The 6666-nt window shown below is 36.2% G+C and overlaps 1 protein-coding gene across 1 annotated transcript in view; it reads left to right on the top strand.

Annotated features, from left to right (window-relative positions):
- Positions 1-11: 11 nt before the first annotated feature.
- LOC109586441 (uncharacterized) overlaps positions 12-6666 on the top strand; it is a 10071-nt gene continuing 3416 nt past the window's right edge. Inside the window, exons 1-3 of the mRNA XM_020002627.1 lie at positions 12-59; positions 128-1117; positions 1174-1314. The gene's annotated coding sequence lies outside the window, so the exon portion shown is untranslated. The remainder of the gene's footprint in view (positions 60-127; positions 1118-1173; positions 1315-6666) is intronic.

Here is a 6666-nt window from a genome sequence, read left to right as displayed (position 1 = left end):
GATCATTGCTGCCATTCATTCACTGGAATACTGTAGAATGTTTAGCTATAACACTCCAGGTAAATATTTACAATTTTACAATAAAATTAAAATTAGAATACCTCGTATCAATTCTTCTCATGTGTAGATGGTCCCTCTCTCCTACAAACCCTGTCCCTGTCTTCATTTCATAAGATCTCAGTCTCTCCTGATTTAATGAAACTCTGTATCTCCACTAAAACCCACCACATCATTGCTGTCGATTTAGGTATTTATTTTACCATGTTCTACTCGCATTATTCTAAAATTTCCATCAAAAGTCGACGAAGAGGGTCCCACCCATCCAGTGGCTCCAGGCCCCGCCCATCAGCCAAGAGGAGGAGCTAGAGAGAGGGAGGTATGATGGACTGATAAGACGAGAAAAAGGAGCAAAATACGTCGGACCTTTTGTTGACCATTTTTCCGTTGCTAAGCAATGCAGTAGACTAATGAGGAACATTGATAGGATGAATTTTAACGAGGGGCGTGGCCTCTCATTGGGTGGGGTTTTCAAACTACTGAAGAACACGACAAACCAGTCAAACTGGTTTTAGACGACAAGTGGTACATGACTAGTAGAGGGGCGTGGCTTGGTAAATGAGTGGGTGGAGACTGGGAGGAGTCTAGCAATGTTTATATAACTAGTATGAGAAAAACTAAACTGTTGAATATAAAAAAGGAGGACATGTTCTCAAGCCACACCCACTCCGGCACTAGTTACCCCATACAGTGTATACTCCCTCCAGCTGAAGGTCATGTGATCAGTGACTCTGCCCTATTGTACCCCCACTATAATAACGGATTGGTAATAGTGCATTATGATAAGAATGGGAATAAAAAAATGAGGAATGAAGAACAGGAACCAAAAACTACCAATTTACTTGTCATTTATAAGGTTCTGAGAGATACTATTTATTAGCCGATTGAGTCATTAAATATAATTAATTGATGGTGTGGTCTTATAACATACTTTTTAGTTTGTCGTGTTGGAACTAGTTGATCCTGCCCACTAATGAAGACAAACCAGTTTATCTGGTTTCTGATAGTTCACTATAAGTGTCGGCTTTCCTTTTATCACAAGAAGACTTTGTTAGCAAAAGTAATTAATTCATTTATTATTGTTATTATTATTATTATTATTATTATTATCATTAGGTGTTAATGTATGGTAGTGTGTCAGTAGCTGAGGAGGTGTGTCACTTGAACCGCTGGGACCAATGTTCCCTCCCTCTCAATGCACTGGAGACTGGAACTGAGGCAGTTGGACGTAGTGTCATTCTTCCTTAAGGAACAGAGGTAAAGGATATACTATTTATAGTAACACTGATACTATTTATAGTGGTGATAAATTATGCTATTTATAGTAACACTCATTCTGATACTATTTACAGCAAGAACTATAAGAATGGCATTATAGTAAATTGTTTACAGTAGATACAATGCTAATGTACACATGTAGTAACATAAACATGTTGTTGGACTCAATAATTATAAACTTTTACTTTCATAATTGTGATTTGTGTAACTTTAGGCCTTGTGTACACAACTACACTGGTCTAATCTACATTGTTTTTGCTATTAAGGCGGATTTACAATATGACATTAGGCCAGCGTACCGTCAATTTTTAATCAAAAATGTGGGCGATTTGACCTTTTGACGCATGCTTTCCGCTGGAATAGAACCAGGTTCTATTCCAGCGTCAACGTAATGTCAGGACTAGCGTAATATTGTAAATCCGCCTTTACTGTTTTCAGTGTTTAGATTAATGCAGCAGCTGCATTTTCATTACAATTTATCATTTGTTTATAGAAGCATCTGTTTTGATATTTTATTAGACCTATACAAACCTATATTTCCTTTTAGTAGGGCTTGCTTTGGCTGGTGCACTTAATGTAGTCATGTTAAATAATAGAATAAGAACTAAACAAAATAAAACAATTACACAGAGAAACTAGTCAATCAACTATTTTGCTGTGAAATATTTATCTTTAATGTAACTAGCAATAGATTTTTCTTCTATTGTATCCAGTGCTGTAGCTAATGATGACCAACTGGGACCTCCTTTCTCTCTCACTTTATCTTCTCCTCTTAACCAGGCAGACATACAAGCATGAAAACATTCCTCTGACTGTCCTCTATAGTCAGTGTCTATATCCACTAGTCTAGGATCATATAATCCTAACTGTAGACCTAGTCTCCGCCATACAGAACAGGACAAGTGTTGATCTGATGTTAATACTTTAATGACAATGTCGAGATTGTTAATATCTATAAAAAATAATAATTAATAATGTGTATATACACTGTACAGTCTACACTCCCACTACTTGACAATTGTGATGGTACATGTTATAACATACCTAGCTTTATTGGAGTCAATGGTGTCTTGAATTCTTCAGTTATTTCAATCACTTCCTATACAATAATAATAATAATAATAACTGATATTTGTCACTGTGCTTGTTTATCAACATCAGTAGTGTATTGCTGAAAGGTAAGTTTAACAGATGTACAAGTTTATATTATTAGTAGTAAAAGCCACACAATGACAACCCACAATTATGACAAAGAATGAGTAATTTTGATAGGAAATAAAAATTACTTTTAAGATATGACCTTTTGATTATTAGTGCTTGTATTAATGTATCAAATAGTTTGTGTGTGTTAATTCTTACCTTAATATCACGTCCTCCTAATAGTGACAGGTTACTAATATCTGATAATGATTCATCAGTTAAGATCTCCTTCAATTCTGTTTGTCCTTTATCACTCACAAGAAATGGTTTCCTTTTCTTAATCGCCAACAGTACATTATATATGCCATAAGTTGTCCTTTCTCTTGGTGTATTCACAGGATAGGCTAGTTCTTTTGGATCAATAACTAACTCTTTTACCTCTAGACTGGGACAGGATTCTTTATAAACACTCATTACCTCTCCTATCACATCTCTTCTTAGAGACACCATATTGTCACTATAACCTTTCTTGCAGGACATCATTACTAGTACACACTGGCTCTCATCCACAATTTCTACTAATACTCTTACACCATTGTCATCAAACCAGTGAAGACCATTTCTCCAAAATGTACAGTAACGATTTAACTTATCATCTTCTTGAGGTAGAGCCATTTTATAAGCAAGACGTAATGAGAGGACGTGGAAGTATCGAGGAGGAAAGAAATGATGTTTACTAGTACACTGTAGACACCAACCAAACTGGTACACTTCACTAGTCATCTCATCAGGTCTATCAGTAGACAAAAGGCATGGAAAGTGCAGCAACCTTTCTCCTCTTCTTTCTGTCCCTCCCTCATCCTCCTCTTCCACTGCTAACTGATTGAGGTTTGTCATACTTAGGAAAGATGGATTAATTTCTTGACAGAGTTCCATGTTATTTAGAAAACGAATCAACATGTCGGGATCATAATTAAGGAAGAGTCTAGTCAGACCAGACACACTAACAATACCAGTATTGCTAGCAATGTCAACGTGTTCTTTAAATGTCTCTGGAGCAAAGAGAATCCCATTCACCTCAGTTAGTAGTATACCCTTATTCACAACAACCCATGCCTTGTCTTCACTTTTAAGGACACTGATCAAACCAGTTGAGTGCAACGGATGAAGAACATCCAAGACATCTTCTCTCTTATCTGGTATAAAATAATCATCATTGTCCTTACCAGCAGACATTACATCAGAGAGGGTCAATATATTCTCTATCCTTTCCTCCAGTAGACCATACATCATGTGACAATAAAGACTCAAATTCCTTCCACTTGTACTACGAATGGACTCACAGGCACTAGACAACTTATTAAAGAAGGAATCCACACCACTCCCACCAAGCTTACGACAATCTAAGAAGACACTATCACACCTTTCCCTTACAATAATGTCCTGTATTTCTTTCTTTCTCCTTCTCCTTTCAACAGGATTGCTTATCTCATCCACATGACTGACTGTTACAATAACATGGCATTGATTAAGAGCTTTTTGTGCTTCATTTCTGACAACTGTTAGCCACTGATGAAGCTGTTTGACTGGTTCCTTCTCCAATATATTGACTACTATCAGGAACACACCACCAGAACCTTGTAAGAGATTCTCAATGACAGCACTATGGCTGGAGTAGTATTCGGAATGACCAGCAAAATCATGAAGAATGATGTTACCCAGTGTCCTGTGTTGTAGTTTATAAGGAATGATACCAGCAGTACAGGGCACTACCCCTCCAACATTTCTAAAGGAACCAAGAACAATAGAACCAGTAGCTGTGTCATTGATGACATGACTAAGAGTACTTTTACCAGCTCCAGGATTACCCACAAGGAGGACGTTAACATAAGAATCAATTGGATGAGATGATTTTATATCACCAAACTTCTTAAAGATAGTTAGAATATTAGTTCCTCCTTTTAGCAGCTTCTGTTTAGCTAGTTGTAATGGTGTTCTTCCCTCATTGTCTTCAGCCAATGGATCACATTTACCAGTTGATAGTAAATATTCAACAGTTACAGAATCACCCCAACGAGCAGCATAGTGAAGAGGTGTCCATCCCCTCTTGTCAACAATCATTGGATCAGAGTTACACTCGTTGATTAGATATTTGATTACAAAATTTGAGTTGTACACTACAGCTGCTTTATGAAGAACAGTCTCACCCCTACGGTTAGTAGCTATTGGATCACAGCGATGCTCTTCAATGAGATATCTCATCACATCAACATGATTACCTAGTGCTGCCCAATGAAGGCAAGTCTGGTCATGACTATCTCTTTCCTGTGGGTCACAGTGATATTTAGTGATGAGATCTTTTGTAACATCTAACCAGCCATTCCTTGCAGACAAATGAAGTAAACTAGTGTTATTCCATCCCATATATTTTCTTTTAATTTTATTTGGTTCCTTCACTAATGGTAGTAAGTGAACAGCTTCTTTATGAGCTCTATCCTGAAACTCAACCCAACACTTGTCCTCTACTGACATCTTGTGGTTTTGTGATTAGTTAATTAGATTCATTGTTACCATATTAGGAATGGGAGTTCATTATGCATACACTACACACACACACACACACACACACACACACACACACACACTTAACTAAGGTGAAGGGGAGAGGACATAGAAAGAATAACATGCATACCTACTGCCTCAGCAATCTGCTTAATATTTATAGAAATAAAATTTACTAGAAAGAATGTAAAACTGAGGGGGCTGGCTCTGCCTCCTTACCACACCTCCAAGTCACACCCCTAAACATACGCATGCATACAGAAATTCTTTTAAGTAAGGGCTTTGCCCAATAATAATAATGGTTTTATATAACATATTAAGAGATCATGTAGTCATGTTTCTTCTCCAAAATCTTCATTATTTTTAATTGCCTAATCCTTTCTGACAATCATCACATAACTTGTTATAAGTTTCCCTTCCCTCCTGTCTCTAATAAATGAGTACTTTATGTATTCTTACTCTTCAAATCACTAGCTATAAGCACCTCCCTCAGCTCTTCCTTTCCTCCTCCTCCCCTCCTCTGATAACCTACACTACTGTATAGTCTCAAGCTTCTTCCAACAGATCTCTAGTGGTACATGTAACAATGAGTAATGGGACAAAGGAGGTAGCACCTGTTCAAAGGGACTTAGTGTTCACATAATCACTTGAAATTAAGGAATTAAATCAAATTGGTCATTAAAGGCTGGTTTATAATATTACACAAGTCCTGAAGTTACGTAGATTCTGGAATAGAATCTGGTTCTGTTTTAGTGGAAATGCATTAAAAGGTCAAATTACCCACACTTTTGATTAAAAATTGATAGTTCGTTGGCCTAATGTCATATTGTGAACTAGCCTTAAGAAACTCATGGTTTAGTTTGACCTTTTGATGCATGCTTTAAGAGTATAACTGAATTCAACTTCAGTGGCAATGTAATAATAGGACTAGTACAATATTGTAAATTCATCTCTCCACAAAATGGATACAAGGTCAAAATTAATAGCTGACACAGCCAATAACTATACAACAACCCACTAATGTGCAATTCAGACAGATTTAGTCCATTACACAATTACTAATTTTAGTATTTAATTAACATTTTTGTTATTAATTTATTTATGTGTCACTATAATTTTGATATCCATGCTTAAATTAGACCATGCATTTAAATCTAAACCGGAGAATTCATTGTATCTGATAGCGTCAAGTATATTTTCTTGCCTGTTTCTTTACTTGTTAATGTATAACAATAATGAATAAATATAAACACAACTAATGCATTTACTTAATTCCTCATGCATGTACACTATTAAGTTATTAGTTAGCTATTTATTTTCTTGAGTATTTTAATTGAACAGTCCAAAGAGGTTCACAAATGATGTCATTGTATGTGTTTCACATCATCTCTTCAAGATTTTTTATTTCCTGACCATTACACCAATGAACTATAACAGCTTTCTTCAGTTTGATGACACCACATCTCTTCCAGTCATTATACAATATTGGTAAAGGATCATCTCCACTGTACCTTACTATTCATTGAAGGTAAGGTGGTTAAGTTGGTGACAGTGAATTAAAATGTAACGGGCCAATTTAACTTAACAACTTCCAAAATAACACACACCAAAATGGCAAGAATTAATGAC

Source organism: Amphimedon queenslandica, unplaced genomic scaffold (assembly GCF_000090795.2).
Source record: "Amphimedon queenslandica unplaced genomic scaffold, v1.1 AMPQUscaffold_12874, whole genome shotgun sequence".
Taxonomy (NCBI): domain Eukaryota; kingdom Metazoa; phylum Porifera; class Demospongiae; order Haplosclerida; family Niphatidae; genus Amphimedon; species Amphimedon queenslandica.
This window is presented reverse-complemented; position numbering and strand designations above follow the sequence as displayed.